At 52.0% G+C, this 17,716-nt stretch overlaps 1 protein-coding gene across 9 annotated transcripts in view; it reads left to right on the top strand.

Moving 5' to 3' along the window:
• The window catches only part of CASZ1 (castor zinc finger 1), a 265,607-nt gene that overhangs the window by 178,767 nt on the left and 69,124 nt on the right, over positions 1-17,716 (top strand). The window lies entirely within an intron of this gene.

Raw genomic sequence — 17,716 nt, 5'->3', positions numbered from 1 at the left:
CCGCAGAGCTGAAGTCACCTCCACTTTTGGCTTGGCTATTTTTAGTGCTCGCTATAGACAGACAGTATGGAGAGTGATACATACAATCTGAAATGGCTTCAACTCTTGTTGACCTCACTGCTGCGACAGCAAATTTGCCCCAAGCCACGCAACCTGGGAGGGGATGACATGAGACCAGGAGAGGGGAGAGTTCTCTCCTGCCACCTGCCTCCCACCCTATAGCTTAGTCTGGACCCCAGTACTGGAGATTTAGTAGTGTGGCCTCTGTGCGGGGAGCTAGTGTTAGGACCAACGGCCACTGAAATCTTAAAGGGGACCATGAGAACAGAGGTGGGAAGGGAGGGAGCAGACACAGGGGTGAGAACAGGGGGCCCGGAGGCACAGGGGTGAGGGAGGTGGGACATGGAGGTGAAGGCAGGCAGGAGGCAGAGGACATGTGACAGAGGGAAGGGGAAAGTGAGGTGGCACTGGCAGAATGTGGTGATGGGGAAAGGGAAGGCTTATGAGGGTAAGAGGTGAGGGGGAGGACTGTGAAGGGGAGGGGGCATAAGAGGAGAGGTTGAGGCCTTGAGGGGGAGACAGCATGAGGGTAAGAGGTGGGGGCCAGGAGGCAGGGAGAGGTGTGAAGGGGAGAAGTGGGGCCATGAGGAGGAGGATGGGTCTGTGACAGGGAGGGGGCATCAGGGTAAGAGGTTGGGGCCGTGGTAGGGCACGAGGGTAGGAGGTGGTGGCTGGGATGGGCGAGAGGTATGTTGGGGGGAAGTGGGGCCCATCAGGAGGATGTTGGAGCTGGGAGGGGGAGGGAGTAAGAGATGGCGCCCGTGGGTGGGGAGAGGTGTGAAAGCGGGAAGTGGGAGCCATGAGAGGGTGGGGGCATGAGGGTAAGAGGTGGGGGTGGGGAGACAGGTGTGAAGGGGGAGGTTGGGGCCACAGTGGGCCGGTTGGGGCCATGAGGGTGAGGAGTCATGAGGGGAAGAGGTGAAGGCTGTGAGGGAGAAGGGCCTGGAGGTGAGATCCGGGGGCAGTGATGGGTTAGCAAAAGGGGAGTGCAAGAGAGGAGCTGTGGTGATGTGCAGGGGTCTCCTGTGCCAGGACTCCCTTGCTCTGGAGAGCCCCACTCCCTTCTCCTGCTCTGTTTCTGGGAGGGGCCGGATCCTGGAAGTGGTGCACTGTGAGGGGAAGGTCTGAGGGATGGGATGTGGGAGATGACGTCTCTGGCTGTGCTGGGCTAGTGGGGGAGCTGTGTGTGTCCCAAGTGAGGGAGCATGCAGCAAGCAGGCCAAAACCACTCACACTTTCCCTGACTGCTGCTTGGGCTGGGAATAGTATCGATTGGTTTTGCTGTTCTTGGCTTTTCCAGCTGAGTATTGGCTGGACGCTCATTTATTTGTGCACCTCTGTGTAAGCCTGAGTGAATAAGAGTGTGTGTGAGCAGGAGCGTAAACCAGTGTTTTCACAAGCAAATGTGTCAAATTGATTCACAGGCAGGTGTGTGCACAAACTGTTGTGGGTGTGGCTGTGTATAGGCAAGCATACAAGTGTGTGTGTACTAGCACGTTGCAGAGTGTCTGTGTGTATTCTAAAACATATTTGTCCACTGGCAAGGTGCTTGGGGCAAAAGTGATGAATGAGTGATCCTTGCCTGAATCTGAGCAGGGAAATCACATAGGCCTGGGTTGGTTTCCCCCAGATTCCTGCATGGAGATTGTTGTGGCTCAAGAGAGAAGCTTGGGTATTGCATGATGGCTACTGATTTGAGTAACTGAGTAGCCCAGGTAAATTCTTCCTGCATTTACAATGCACAGAATCAAACACAGGTACCTCCCCATTTCCCTCTTCCTGCAAACCCCTGTGGAAGTGAATTCATTTGATATACATGGAGAGGACTGGGGAAAGGATGGGACAGTCCTCTTGTTAAAACATAACCATCCAGCTACAGACAGAGCAGGCAAAAGCACACGCCTAAAGAGCCTGCCTGTGATATTGGGAGCTTTCTGGCTGTGATATACCATGCAGGGCTAAGTGTTGGAGGGGCAGGACCCTGGGGCTTTCTCTACCATGTGCTTCTGGTTCAAAGTACGAAAAAGTTCCATCCCGTGGGTGAAGAGACCAGGAGACCAATAGGTGAGTGGGTGGGTGTGTTCCAAGTCTAGATGAATGGACATGACTGTGGAGCAACATTTTCTCTCAGGATACCCCGAGCACCACACTGCCCCATGGCGCTTAGCTATTGTGTTACCCCCAAAGCCCCAAGGACATAGCACCTGTGTTCCCCTAAAAAGTCATCCAGCAACTGAGTACTCCAGTTCCACACAGGAAAGCTATTGATAGGGGCCTTGGGGGAGAAAGAAAAGGCTTGGCTAGAATCCACTGGATGGGCTGAATTTTGCAGTGGAGTGGGGGGGCAAAGTTATCAGTGCTGCTTAGTTGGGACCAGCAAACTCCCAATTCAAAGCTACTGTTAACTGGGCTCTCTGGATCAGCCCTTGGGTGAGAGAGTTGCTAGATGGACAGAAATGAGCATCCCAGATTAGAACTGCCAGGCACCCGTGTCTGCGAGAGCAGCTACAGCTTCTCTCACCCCCACCCCATCTCTCCTCTGGCCGGTGGAGTCACTTTGGTTGGAGAGCATAAGCTGAGCTCAAGGGTAGAGCCCCTTGGACAGAGCCACAAAGCCGCTGTATAAAAAATGCTGAGGTTTCCTTTTTCTGTACAGCGCGTTTCCCTAAATTGCCTTTGACTGTGTGCATCGCTAATGAAAGTTTATGCCCTTGTTAGAAGGACAGACAGGTCCGTTCCAGTTAGGGCTGGGTCTATCCTTCTGCCAGCTGCCCTCCCCACACACGCACACACACGTGCACACACACACCCAGTGAATAAGTGGAGGCTGTTGTTAAAAAGGGGGGGAAGGGAAAATTTCCATATTTGTGTAAGTTGCTTTAAAAGCATTTTATCATGTCATAAAAAAAAGGAAAGTACTTTCAGAAATTGATCCTGCACATGAGCCATTGGACAGAAGGACGGCGGGAAGTTAATGGCTATTTTGCTCCAGGGTGGCTTATTAAAAAATTTATACATAAATGCTTAAAATTGCATAAATTATTTAAAAAAAAAAACAAAGTAAGCAATTTGCAATCCCAATTCCCTGTTTCTTTTCTTCCCTGTCATCCTTTTCAGCCCTTCTTTCTTCTATTTTCTTTTATATGAATTTTCTTCTTTTTCCTCTCTTTCACATCCCCTTCCTGTCAGAAAATTTGCTGCGACCAAAATACTCCACAATAATAATAATTTTAAATGCCCCGCCGCTGAGCTGGGGGTGGAGGGAACAAGGGGAAAAAAAGAAAAGAAAGAAAGAAGTTTGGATGTGATGAGTGTTTCTCGCTGGCGTGGAATGTCACCCACATATCCTGGAGATTGTACTGGGGAGGTTTATGATGGTTTCCCATTGATTTGTTTCCCCGACGCAGCTGCCGACCTCTATTGAGGGACAAACATAATCAGCACTGACGCAAATTAGATGGTTATTCGTTTTGAAAATTGACAGAAAAACAATAAAAAAGATGAAATGCTCCCAAATCAATAGATATAATGAAATTCAAATAATCCGAGAGATGAGGTCTCCATGGCAACTGATAATGTGGAAAAGAAAACAATTTAATAAAGGACAGACACACTTTGAAAACAGATTGGGCAAAGGGAAGGCGGGGGGCGAGGGAGGGGGGGGCTGTGGGTTGGTTGGTGGGGGGGCAGCAGGGAGGAGGAGGTGGTGGTGGTGGCAGCGGGGGGAGCCTACTGGTTCTCCGGTTGGTTAGCGGTGCTGTAGTGAAGGATCACTGTCCGTCCCAAGGACGCTTGCCATAATTAAGAGAGGCTTTCGGTCCAGAAAGTGCAGATTCAGGTTTTAATACACAAAATTATTTCAGGAGCACTGAATCGGAAAGTCGTTTGTTATGACCTTCCTGAGAGGCCTGGAGCAGGGCATGCTGGAGGCGCGGTGGCTGAGCCAGCTGAGTTATGGCATATTTGTGTTTTTATAGTGCGGAGGGGAGGGGGGAAGGGGGGAAGAAGGTTAAACAGTATTTACAGCTCAGTTGTTTTCAGAAAGGAAAGAGAAATAGAGTTCATGAAAAGATGCAAGTTGAAGAGAGAGAGGGAGAGAGAGATTCCCCTTCCCGGGGTATGCACTCCACTGGGATGTTAACTCCAAAGAGATACTCTCCAATGCTCTCTTTGCCTTAAGGTCTGAGGTGCAGAGGGGTTGGGAGAAAGAGAGGCTCTTTGGTGTAATGGGAACTTGTCCGTCCCTGCAGCTAAGTCTGTCTGCAGCGTCCCAATGGACTCCTTCTGCTAGTATCTCACTCTAAGCTATATACTAAATTGCTCTCCACATGTGAGCGTATGATGAAAGTCTGTGTGAGCGTCTGTACCAGTGTGCTTCTGCATGTGTCTGCACAAACGTGCATATGCCTGGTTATGCGTGTGTGTACAATTGTGTATGCATAAGTGTGTGTATACATGACTATATATGTGTATGCATGTGTGAATGGACCTTTCAGGTAGGTGTCGGTTATGAAAGTGCAGCTTTGGGTGCGTATGCACACACACACAAGCATGCCTCTGAGTGCATGCATATGCACCATGTATATGGGTCTGTGTGCATTTAGGTAGGTCTGCATATTTGCACACCTCTTCTAGTGTTTGTGCACGTGCACTTTCACAACATTTTGTGCATGTATTTGTGGGTGCTTGTATGTCAGTGTGCATAGCTGTGTGTGTCACTGCAAGTGTTTATGCGCCTGCATGACCATGTGTGTATACGTGTGTGCCAGTGCTGACGTGTTCGCAATTAAAGTGAACAGCCCTAGCACATGGATCTGCTTGGGCTGGAGGCAGGGCAGATAAGAAGATGAGCCCTAATGAGCAGAAGAAACATCAGTAAAAGGCAGGACAGAGACTTAGGCTGGGTCTGAGCCCAAAGGGTGTTGGTGTAACACCCACCAGCAGCAGCAGCAGCCCTGCTCACTGAGGCTTTTGCATTCTCTGCTGATTTTGACAGGACTGATGAGTTGGACACTAGCAGGTGCTTTCCTCTTGCAAAGCCATAAACTTTTTCCGTACAGACAGGACAGATAAACGTACTCATAGCTCTGCTGTGCTGCAGTTATGGGCTTAAGAGTTGCCATGCAGTCCAGAAGCCCCTGGGCTCCTGGTGCTACCATGTGTTTACAGGCCTTGAGGACTCCTGGGACTGCTAAGCCCCAAGGCTGCTATATCCCAACCCCACGTTCCTCTCCCAAGGGGCATGCACTCTAAATTCTGAACCTTTGCTCCATCCCTCCACTGATCTTAGACACCACTCGTATGGCCACGGACCACGTGACAAGCTACAGCCTGGGATTTCAAAGAGCAATGTAAGCCCTGGCTGAGCTGCCATGAATAATGTAATCGTCCAATCATAGTGCAGCTCCTATTGAGCCTGCCCTATGGGGGTGTCGCAACAACACCCTGATTGAGGACCTCTCCCCAAAGCCTGGAAGAGGAGCCACAAGAATGAGCCATTTTTGACCTTGCGCTCAGAGATCTTTGGTGGTGGGCAGAGAGGCTGGCTATAGATTTACGCTGCGTTACCCTGCCAGTTTGCCTCACACCTGACTAGGAGGGACTCCCTTTGAGGTGTGAGGGGAGAGTCCGTTCTCATGGCCCTCTCTGTTGAAAATGTCTGCCTGGAGTCCAGGCAGAGCCACAGGGCGTGGAGGCTTTGAACTCGGTCCACATCTAACTGAAGGCAGTGAAGTCCGCGCTCAGGCCCAGTGTGAGATAGCGCCTTTCACCCAGGCTGCCAGCGATGGCTAGTGACATCATGGTGTGATGGTCCGTGGAGCTGAGTTCCAGAACACACTGCCACTCCCTGAGGCAACTAGTCCCTGTCACGCTGGTGGTCATACCACACATCCCCTGTGCCTCTCTTGCCAACAATGGCCTGCCACACAGCTCCTCTCTGCCGGAGCCCCCTCACTGCAGTCTGTGGCAGCTCTGAGGTGCAGCTTTTCACACAAAGGAGTCTCTGAAAGGATTGGTCTGAACCAGATGTCTCCATTGGGGCTCCATGACATGGAGGCCTGAAGTGATCCCTGGGCCTGCTCCAAAGCTCTTCCTTCTTGTTTCCTGTGATGCTGGAAGTTCACGGAATCACAGGGCTGGAAGGGACCTCAGGAGGCCATCTAGTCCAGCCCCCTGCTTCAAGCAGGATCAACCCCCACTAAGTCATCCCAGCCAGGACCTTGTCCAGCTGGGGCTTAAAAACCTCAAGGGATGGAGAATTCACCACCTCTCTAGTTCACATTCTCTCTGCTATTCATTTGCCCTTCTTGTTCCAAGGCAATTCCTAACAGCTAGGCCAAACCACCTGTGATACAAGCCTTCCTCCTGTGGGTGTTTCCTGCCTGGGTGGATGCAACCTGTTGGCTCTCTGGAGCCTGGCAGAGCTGCTGAGCTTTCTGTTGGGGAAGGAAATCCTTGGAGTTGAAATAGGAAGGGGAAAGGAAACCTGGCTTGAGCTTAATAGATCGAGGAGCTGTCTGCCAAAGTTCTTATCTCAGGGTCAGTGCACATCCTTATTGCCTGGGATCCCCCACAATGTCTTCCTGCTAGAGCCCTGGTGTCACTTCCCCACAGCTTTTTCTAGGGATATCCCGATCACTTGCCATTTCTTGTGGCCCCCACAGCAACCTGTCAGTCTTTGCCTGTGTTCTCCATGCCAGTTTTCTGGGTCCAAGTTAGTGTCCTGTCTCTGCCCTTTCTGAGCGTGTAAGGGTCCCCCCGCATTTCTCAGCAGTCTGCCTTCTACATCAATCCCTCCGAATTCAACAGGGTCTGTCCCCCATACTCCCTCTTGCACCCACACTGATCTCTTGCACCCACACTGATCTCTGGATAGTACCTTGAGTTCTTTACTAGCCCGCCACCTCAAGCCCCCATCTCTTGAATCTTCTCTTTAGTATTTTCTGGGGTCACAGATCTGCCTCAGCCCCTCATTCTCTCTCTTTGTTAGGAAGCACTTCCTTCTCTGGCCCACACCTCAGTCCTGTTCACACTCCATCTCCTAGATGCAGCCTCCGGAGGCGCTCCCTCTGTGTGTGTGTGTAAAGGTGAAGTTAGATACTGTGTTTGCATATAGTTACCCTGACAACACACCTAGCTTCCTAGAGAGCTTTCCATGGGCCACAGCCAGCGCTCTCAGCTCTCACTGTTCCTCCTTTGCTCTCCCTTCCTCTCTTTCGCTCTTTCCCCTGGGTTTCCTCAGGACCTGTTGCGAGACTGATGGTTGAACTGTGATGTTCATGTTAACAGTGCTGCCTGATTTATAGAGTTACTTAGGCTAAGAAAGGCCACTTAGACTCGTTTGGATAGCAAACCTTTTAACTGGACTAAAATATTATATAATAGCAATAATAATAATGGGGGGAACCCAGATGAGAAAAGGAGATCCTCCCCACTTTCTGGTATGTTTTAAATATAAAGAAAACAACTCTGTAGGGCAGCATGTGCCTTGAGAACAGCTCTTCCGCAGCCCAGACCCAAGCAACAATCAAAACTTTGCTGTGTGCTCACACCCAGCCCCTGAAAAGTTCCATAAAAGCTGCCTCCTATTCCCCCACTGAAGAGTTAGCTGGAAACTGGCGGCAGGACAGAAAGGGCTCTCGAACACTTTCCAAAACTGTTCTGACTCTTTTCCTTTTCCTCCCCGCATTGTTATTTGTATTCCAGTGGCATCTAGAAGCCTCAGTGATGGTGCTAGGCGCTCTCCATACACATAGTGAGGAGAGTGTCTGTCCAAAAGAGCCCACAGTCTATACAGACCAGCTAGACTGAGGGGGGCAGGAGAATCAGAGACACAGCATGGGGAAGACGGTTCCCCTCTGTTGCTCCCACTCATAGTTTCCATCCCTGTGTGGCATAAATTTTGTTTCATGCACCAAGGCATGTGCAGCTGTGCATTACCAATAGAAACACATGCTGTCAGCTGTGGGTGTTCTGATATTCAGCTGGGTGGCATTCAAATCTCTCCAGTGTGACTGCCGAAGCCCACTGCTTGCTGGGAACACTGCTCCCTTCACCTAGTGTCCCACAGCAGGTGAGTGTCAGAACAAGGAATAGAACTTGTGTTGCTAATTGCCCCTCTCTTTTCTTCTCCCCCTTCTCCTTTTTTTCTCTCGAGTACCAGGTTAACTGTCTGTTGCAAAAGGCAGGGAAACCCAGGGCTTGTGCAGTGCGTGCCAGTGTAATGTGAGGGACAGAGGGGGAAGAGATGGGCAGGACAGTGTGGCAAGCAGTCTTCAGAAGTGAACAGGGGCTTAGCAGCTGCTAATGCAGTACATGAAGCAAGACACAAATAGTTCAGCCCAGGTGCAGACAGTACCAAACCACATTCAGGATTGGGTCACTAACCTGTGCAGAGCAAGGGCTGAGCATGTGTTTGTTTGGTTTTTTCCCTGACTTGGTGCTCAGTGTTGTAGTTAAACCACTTTCATCGCCCTTTGAGTTGCTGTTTGGAACAAGGCTCGTGAAGAGAGCTTGTGACAGAAATGGACTAGTGCACTGCGAGGTGACGGAGTTGGTGTCACCTGAGCGGGAAGCTTGGTGCTGTGTAAGGAAGCCAAGGCCATGCAATGCTGCGGGTTAGCAAGTCAGTCTGTTCTGCTGTTTGTCAGCCAGGTCCCTGCTGTCCAAAGGTGCAGCCCGTTGCACCGTTGCAGCAAGAGCGCCTGTGTCTGGGCTGTTCTGGGGCCAGCTCCCAGTGTGAGGTCTGTGTTGCTGCTCTCTCCCTGGCCAGTGATATATGGCATAAATTAGGCCTCTGAAGGGGGATACTGCATCCTTAAGAAGAAATATGTCCTCATTTTTCTTAAACACCGTTTGCACTGAGTGAAATGTTTAGAAGGGACGCTGAGGGATAACTTTATTTCTTACCAGGGAGTTCAGAGCCGTTCAGTTAAACCCATAAAACACCGGGAGTAGGGAAGTTGACAGCCTGCCCGTGCATTAGAAAAGCCATTACTCATCCTGGGGAAATTCACCCCCCACTGGGGCCTCACATTTACCATTTGGGCGGTTTGGGGGCAGATACGGGGCCCTCACTTTTGGCTGCCCATGAGTTCCCCAGGCTGATTGGGTGCAGGTGGGAAATAACTCAAATGCACAATGGCAGTCCTGCACTTTGAATGTGCTGCCCATCTGAGGCGCTCCCAGCACTGCAGCTGATTAAACAGAGCCACGTGGGTAATTATCATCCCATAAGAAGGGAAACTGAGTCAGGGAGGTCTGATGTGACCTGCCCAAGTTCATCCAGCAAGTGAGAATCCAAGAGATCAGAATCTCAGTCCCCTGTTCAGATCACCCACCCACAGTCCTTTCCAAAGCAACGACTAGAATTCCAGGAGTTCTGTGTCCCGGTTCCCTGTGGGAATCACTAGGCCACAGATCCTTCCAGAGCCTGGAATGGAAACTAGTATGCCTGGCTCTGCGTCCTCTGTTCCAGTCACTAGATGTTTCTTCCTTAAGAAGAGCCGTACTCTACTGACCAGGAAGGCAGGGAGTCTCGGAAGGAGTGGGGGGGTGGAGGGTTGGAAGGCCCCTGACCAGACAGGTGCATATAGTAGCAAGACCTGTTACAAGTGGGGAGAGGAATTGGCCCTGAGTGGGAGTCTCTTTCCAATAGCTAGCGATCAGGACACCAGGCACCCAGGTAATGCAAGCTGACGTGCCATCCCCAGGGCCCGCAAGTCCAAGGGCACAGGCCACAGGTGCATGGCTGGGAGGCGCATGAGGCACCAGCCAGGGAAAGGGTGGCAGCTTCATTTTTATTTTTTTATTTTGGAGGCCTGACACCAAAAGATTTAATATTTGTTTGAAATGAGAAATGGTTCTCAAATGAATTTGGAGAGCCTGCGAATTAATGTCTCCCCCCCAACAACACACACCCCTGCTCGCCAGCCCCCCCTTTCAATTTCTGAAGCCTGCTGATTTGAATATTTATAAATATCAGTAAATTATTTATTGTAGCAATCTGCTGTGCCATTTCACCAATCGCCGTTAACACTTTCAGATTCGCTCTCCAGGAGAGTGCAGCTGGAGAGAATTGGTACCTGAGTGTCAGGTGACGGAGGTGCACGCCTGTGGTCAGGAGGGCTGGGCTCCCTCGCTGTGGGTCGCCAGAGGCAGGAAAAGACTGCGTGGGGTGCATTGCTGTCAGGATTTGCCTCTCTGTGTCATGCTAGGCAGGGGAAAGTTGGAGGTGTTTACGGAAGGGGAGGGGACTCCTTCTCTGCTTTGCCAGGAGAGATGGAGAGGGTGTTGCTGGAACGGTGAGGGGAAGGATTGGCCTAAGTTCCAGCTTGACAAAGTCCTGAGCGGGATGATTTACATGGGGTTGATCCTGCTTTGGGCAAGGGGCTGGATTCAATGACCTCCTGAGGCCCTTTCATCCCTAAGATTCTGTGAGTCTTAGAGGGTGGTGTTGGAGAAGGTATGTCATGTTGGGAGAATCAGAGAGGGTGTGCTGGCAGCAGGGGAGGAGAGGGTGGGAGGAGTTGGGTTGGTGGGGAGGACAGGAGAGAAGGTTGCCTGTCCATGTGTTTTCTGCTTCCTGCAGTGTCCTGCAGTGGGGAGAGCACCTCCATTAGCAGCTCAGAGCCCAGCACCAACCCTCCTTGTTTGTAATTTCTACTGCCTGTGGTGGAAAATATGCCTAAGACTCCCAGGAATTAAGTTTCTCTAAAGCAAAGACTCCCAGTTCATACCGGATGTAGCTGCTTTGGTGGAGTCAAGGAGGGTTTGGGAGGTGGATCTATAACTGAGCTGTGTTGGCAGAAGGTCCTTGACAGAAATCAGGAGGCTCAGCATGGTCAGGGAAGCTGGGGAGATAGAAGAGAGGGACCCTTCCAACATGACTTGCTCAAAAAGCTCTCACATGTTCGAGGGGAGCCAACTCTGTCTCCCCTCATCCCAGAGCACGGAGACAAACTCCTCTCTCAGACACAGTCTCTCTCACTCCTTCCTCTGTTTTCTGGGCCCATTCCATGGATAAGGTTGCTATATAGGACTTCCCAGGCAGTGCCACCTGCATGTTGGCTCACCCCTGCCACCAGCACGCAACAGGTTATCTCGCTGGTGCTGCAAGGCCTGTGGCTAAGCCAGGGGAGCAGTTTGTGTGCCCAGCCTTCTAAACTCGGCAAGAAAGCAGTCTGTGCCCATAACCTTTCCCCCAGCCCTCTACAGCCGGGCTGAGTCAGGCTCTCACAGTAGGGAGTAGGAGAAAGGGTCACCATTGCAGGCTTTAGCACAGGGCTGAGCAGTCAGTGTCTGGTAGGGGAAGGTGAGCAGCACAGGGCTTGTTGGCAGGGGCTGTCAGCAGACAGTTCCCACTTCCTTAGCTCTTTGGAGGCTTTTCCCAGTTCTTGCTGGGGAGCGCTGAGGCTGGGAGTGCAGCTAGCCATGCTGCAGGGAGGGCCTTCCGCGCTCTCTCTCTCTCCCTCTGTGTCTTGTACAGGGCAGACCTGGAGTCCCTTTGGTCTGATTTCCGCACCGCGGGCTTTCCCCAGCCTCACACACTCACACAGGCGGAATCCATGCCGGCAGGGCAGAGGAGATTGTTAAAGAACTCCCCAAGGTCAGGCAGAAGAGACAGCAGCCACTAATCCAAGGTCATTTCCTGGGCTAAAAGCAATAAAATGTTTTATTGATAAACTGAAGAGGGGAAAATGTACACGCTAAATCCGCTCTCACACATCCTGGGCCATGCACGCGTTGCAGCTGCCTCTGCCTTAGCCCTGTCCAGAATAATGCAGGACTTGTTGTCCTGGCTGGCTGGCACGAGCAGGGCACTGCTGTGGTGGAAGCATACCATGCTGGTGTCCGAGTTAGCAGACAGGGCACTGCTGTGAGGAAGTTCACCTCAGGACCCCCTTGGCACTAACTGGACACTTCTGTGGGAGAAGCACGCCACCCTGACAGGGCACTAACAAGACACTGCTGTGGAGGAAGCTCACCATGCTGGATTCCCTGCAGGGAACAGCTATGAAGGCTGGGCTGTCTGAGGCAGCCTGGCAGATCATGAGTGTGAAAGGCCCCAGCAGGCAGCATCGGCAGCTCTCGCTTGGCTCGCTGCCCTCCCTGATCACGGCTCCTTGGGGGCGTGGAATATCTCCATTCACGCTCACACAGCAGCCGTTAAAAAAAGAAAAGGACCATGCAGTGTCCTCTCATCCCAAAGAGTGCCATTAATAATTGATCGAATGAGAGCTCGCGGCTCCTGGAAAGCTGGCGCTGGGGCCTCCCTCCTGAACGGAGCTGCTCAGCTGGGCTCAGAACTCTTCAATAGGAATATGAAAGCTCCATCTGCTTGACGTGCACAGCCCTCTGAAGTGACAATCCTCATGGTCCCTTCGCACTGCCAGACCCCAGCTCCAAAGCCAGGTCCCTCTTTCCATCCCACCCCCCATGGCCAGGACCCTTCTTCATCCTCTCCCCACTGCACACATTCCCTCACCACAGCCAGGATGCACTCTCCTATTCCCCCGCTACAGACAGAACTCCATTCCCATGTCCGGGAACCCCTCTCTTGAGCCAAAACCATCTCCTCACATTCGGGGTGCCCTTCTCTTCCTCTCCCCACAAGCAGGAGTCCTCCCCCAAATACAGTGGACTTTCTCTCATGCTCAGAACTGGGTCCCCTCCTCTTAATCCATCCCTCTTCATCCACAGCCTTTTCCCACCCTGGTTCTTGGCCACAGGGCTGGAATTTGTCTCCCCAGCACAATCCTTTCCTCTCAGTCGGGATCCCCCATTTCCCAGACTGACTGTATTCCTTCTATGCACCCACGCTCCTCTGCCCTGTACGGAGTGGTTCTTACCTATCCTGGTTGCTCTTTAGAACCCCCCACATCCCTTCTCCCCTACTTCTCAGATCAGAATCATATAAGGGCTGAATGCTCCCCTCAGTGGTGTGGGAGTAACTCCACTGCTGACAATGGGTTTAAAGCAGTGCCAAAGCAGGATGAGAGGGGACCCAGGAGTCCTGCTCTGAAGGAAGGCAGGAGGCATCTAGGCTAGAGAGTCATGAGTGTGTATAGTTATGGAGCTGTGCTGGGGCGGGTCGGAGGGAGGTAGAGACACCATTGCAGCTCCTGTGGTAGAGGCTGTCTTCCCTCAGAGTGCCCTTGCTGTCCCCTTCCTCTTGCTTCCTTAGATCCCCCGCACCCTGCACCATTGTCCTTTCAGCTTGAAGTTGTCCCATCTCAGTGGATGATCTGGAACCCTTGCTGCCCTTGCGGAGTGTGGAGCAGGGAGAGTGTTTTCTCCTTCCTCCCTTCCCCATCTTGGTTGGTATTCTTCTAGCTCTGCAAACACCAGCAGGGTGTCAGTCAGAGCTGGGGCTCAGTGGAGACTTGGTGCTCAGCCTAGTGGAGGATGTGGTTAGATGTAGTCTGAAAACATGTGGGTTTTGGTGGACCAGTCACGGGGAGCAGGATGGCCTTGGATGGGGACTCTCCAGGTCTAGGTTCTGTTTATGGCTGTGCCACAGACCTCTTGCGTAACTTTAGGCCAGTCACTTAATCTCTCCATTCCCATCTGTAGAACTACAGCGTAGCTATTTCAATGGGAAGCTCCGCAGTGCTGTGTCTTTCTTATTTGTACAGCACCTAGCGCAGCCCTGATCTCACCGTGAACCTCTAAGTGCTTCCAGAATACAACAGTAGTAGTACCTCCTGGAGCCCAGACTCCACCAGTAGGGGCCCTCACTGGTTCTAAGGGAACAGCCAGGCTGCTGGGTGCAATGACGCAGGATGGGGATCGTGGAACATCCTGTTAGGGTTCTGAGGGGCAGTGAACATGAAAGAGAGTTCCCACCTTCCTAGGGCCCTACTCTCTATCTGCGCCCTGTGTTCTTCAGGCTGGGTCTCCCTTGTGCTGTCGGAAGTCTCAGGCATAGCAGGAGGTAACTGCACCCCCTCCACCCCTGGTCCATGGTATACACTCTCCACAGTATTGTTTTCAAAGGAAGTGCTCAGAGTAAATAGAGCATGTGGGAGAGTTTGTCCTGGGCCAAGATGAAAAGTCCCTCTGACAGGCTCGGGTTATAAACGGCTTCCTCATATTGATGTGAAATCAAAACATTTCTGTTTGGGAGAAGAAAATAAAGGGGGATGTTTACTTAGCCAGGAATCTTTAAACAGTGCAGTGGGGATGCAGGGTGAGATGGGATTGGGGGGAAGGTTTGTGGGGAGGGGAGACTCTGCTTAGCTCCCAGAATACACCCTCCTGGCCATCTCTTGCGTAGCGGCAATGGGTGAGTATTCCCAGCTCAGTTCAGCCCTCTCTGCCTGCCTGGAGGAAGCACAGTAGGTTGAAGGTCGCCTCAGGCAGCTGTCCTTTTGGAGGCCAATGACCTGGGGAGGGTGCTCTGCCCCTGTGCCCCTGGCTCAGTCTGGATAGAGGGGGAAGCACACTGTGTCCCATTGCTAGGCCCTCTTCCAAGGCTGTTGGACGGCCATTGATACCCAGCATGCCACCGATAGGGAAACGGTGCAAAAAGGCAGAATGCTGTGCACAGGCTCATACAGTGAGTCAGCTACACATATAGCCATGGAAACCAGGAGCCTTGATCTGCAGCTTCCAGTGTGGACCATTAGTCCACTTATCCCACCCTTCCCCCTCTGGCGGGCAGTGGTTCCCAGAAGTTCTGACTCCCAGTCCCTTGCTCTGGCCACAGGACCTCACTGCTGCAAGGAATGACACAGTTCCTAGGCCTGGCATTTGAAAGAGCTCCCCTCCCTAGCCCTTGGACAGGGGTCTCTGACAGAACAGCTAGTTGGGGTTCTAGGGCAGTTACTGGGTTCAGGCCATGCCCCAGTGCTGGGCCATGAGATACAGGACACAGGACCCCACCTTCAGAATAACAGGGTTCCTGGGAACCAGGAGAAGGAGGGGAGCCTCTCAGAATGTGAGTGGGACAGGGCAAAGTGGCTGAGGGAACAGATGCAGGGCAACGTGATGGGGATTAAGGGGAACTGTGATCTGCAGGACAGATGAGAGAACCCCACAGAAACAAGCGGGGGAGAGCGCAAACTGTTGCGTGGTGCAGAAGCACCAGGTGAAGTGGGGCAGAGGCACAGGGGGTGAGATGGAGAGAGGCCCAGCCGGGAAGGAACGACAAGTTGCAGGCTCCCTCGAGCTGCGATATAAGCAGCAAGTGCAGCCTCGGGAACGTCTGTTCTCCTCTTCCTTTGAATAAATATTTATAGATTCATTTGCCATCTGGCGTGTGCACTTGGCTGCTCACCTTCAGGCCAGAATGATAGGGCCTGCCCTGATGATGAAGGACCGGGAGTGGCAGGGTGAGGGGAATCTCCTTCATCCCAAACCCTGGGGCTAGGGGCTGCTGATATTCTGCTGTCCTGTTACCTCCAGCTGTGAGCTTGTCTGATCTCACAAGTCAGTCAGGACTTGGCCCCGTGAGAACCTACGGGAGAGGCTGCCAAGCATGGCTAGGGAGAGTGATGCTGGTGAGTTGTAGCTGACCGAGTGCCCTGCCCAGTGCCAGGGCACCACATGCTGCTGGAGGTTCTGTCCTAACCGTTGGCAATCAATGAAGCTCCCCTGGTCCTTTTCCTGAGCGTATGGGTGTAACCCAGGTGTCCAGCCCTGATTCCATTTGGAGTAATCAGTAGCACCTGCTGCCTCTTTAGAGTCCCTCTGCAGTTCCAAGTGCACACAGGATCCTGTCCTACATACATGGTGGGTGGCTAGGAGGAAGCACAGAAGTGCTTGAGGTTTGGCATCTTGTGAGTTTCAGACAGTGTTTGTTTGGGGGTGGCCCATGTTTGTTCATGTGTGGAGGGTGGGGTGTGTAAAGATGAGTGTGAGCAGGGCATACCCATGTGCGTGTGTGGATCTGGTGTGTGTATATACCATGGTGGGTGTCTATGGAGATATATATGTGCGTGTGTGCATAGAAGATGTGGGTATATTGATGAATGCATGTGTCTGCATTGGGGATGCACCATTGCAAGGGCAGAGTGTGCATTCATGCCTCCCTGTATGTGTAAAGGTGGGGGAGGCTGACACAGGCTCGTCAGGGTGTGTGTGTATTTTTCTTACAGTCCTTGACAGGAGAGTGTGTCTGAAGCTGTCAGGAGTTTACGCTAAGCAGCCGCTCTCTGGCTCTCGGACAGAGTCTTAAGTTTCAGTCTGTTTGTATTGGGCTGTCATGTTACGGGATTAGGGGCTGTCACAGTGGCTTCTGGGTGCTTCGTAGGGGGTCTGATTAACATCAGTGCTCTTCTGTGCAGCAAGATCTTCGGGGCTGGCCATCAGAGGTATTGAGAAAGCCTCACCAAGGGGCCTTCTGCATGGAAAGCCTCAGTCCTCTAAGATGAGGAGATGGTTCCCATCTGCCCAGCCCCTGCGATGGCCATGAAGTCAGAGGGCACGTTTTCCAGGGAGGAGCTGGAAATGCACTGACTTCCATTGGCTTGCATGAGCCCCAGGCTCAGCTGGGCACGTAGCCCTTTTGCAGTTGCCTTTCCCAGAGCCCTGCGTGGCTTAGGAGAGCATTGTGAGTTCCAGTGAGAGCACCGCCCGTGCTTTCTGGCATCAGGAGCCCAAGGGAGAGGTCAGGCGAGTCTGTGTGTGAGCCAAGGGCAAGGGATGAGGATGATAAGTGTTTGTGCTGACCTTTGCAGGGCTGATGGTTACTGGAGAAGGTAGAGAGGAGTAGAGCAGATAGAATAAGCCTGATGAGAGAGTGAGTGTGGATAGGGGGACAATAGGGGAAGATACAGGACCAATAGGAGAGAGGAAAGGGCTCAGAGAGCGAGAGCACAAGTCGGGTGCCAGCCCAGCTAGAGAACAAGGGCATGGCAGGAGCCTCTGAGCGCAAAGGGGGTGAAGGGGGGCCAAGGGGATGGCCAAAGCACCACAAGCATGCAGAGTGGGCACAAGGTGGGAGGACAAGAGAACAGATGGGGTACAGAGAGTGAGGGCAGGTGATGCTGATTTTGAGGATGGGTGTGTGACCTCACCCTTACAGGGCAAAGGCTGCAAGCCCCTTTCTGACTTTTGGGCTTTAACCCTTTCTTATCCCAGTCACTCTTAAAGGCCATTTAGAAAACAACAGCCCAACCTTAATGTTCTCTTCATGCAGTTTGCTGCTTTTTATTGGGATTAAATCTGGTTAACAGTTAATAATTATACACATGATTTTGTGGTGGGGGCTGATCAGTTCAACACCTTCCCTCACCTTGAAATCAAGGGCCTTCCTTCCTTCCTTCCTTCCTTCCTCTCTGTTTCCAGCTCTCCTTTACTATCTGTCACATATGAATAAACTATGTTAAAAAGAGAAATCGCAACTAAGGCTGCGAAGAGAAGCCTGAGGACAGAATTTCCTGTCTGCGTCTGAGACAGAGAAGGGGAGTTGCTGAAACCCCAGTACCCTCCCGCTTCCTTTTCCCTGCCATCTGATTCTCCTGTCTCAGGATACAAGGAAATTGCATTTTGGCCAATGGGGAGTTGCTTGTATTCCCTGCGGGTTAAAATTGGGAGCCCCATTTTTCCTGCAGATGCCTTTGATGTAACTCCATTGGCTTCATTGTAGTTGTGACAGCTGCCATCTTGGCTGGTGCTCTGGGACTGAACTGTGGACCCTTAGAGCTAAAAC

This window comes from Carettochelys insculpta, chromosome 23 (assembly GCF_033958435.1).
Source record: "Carettochelys insculpta isolate YL-2023 chromosome 23, ASM3395843v1, whole genome shotgun sequence".
NCBI classification, from domain to species: domain Eukaryota; kingdom Metazoa; phylum Chordata; order Testudines; family Carettochelyidae; genus Carettochelys; species Carettochelys insculpta.
The sequence above is the reverse complement of the archived record's forward strand: the minus strand, read 5'-3'. Positions and strand labels throughout refer to the sequence as shown.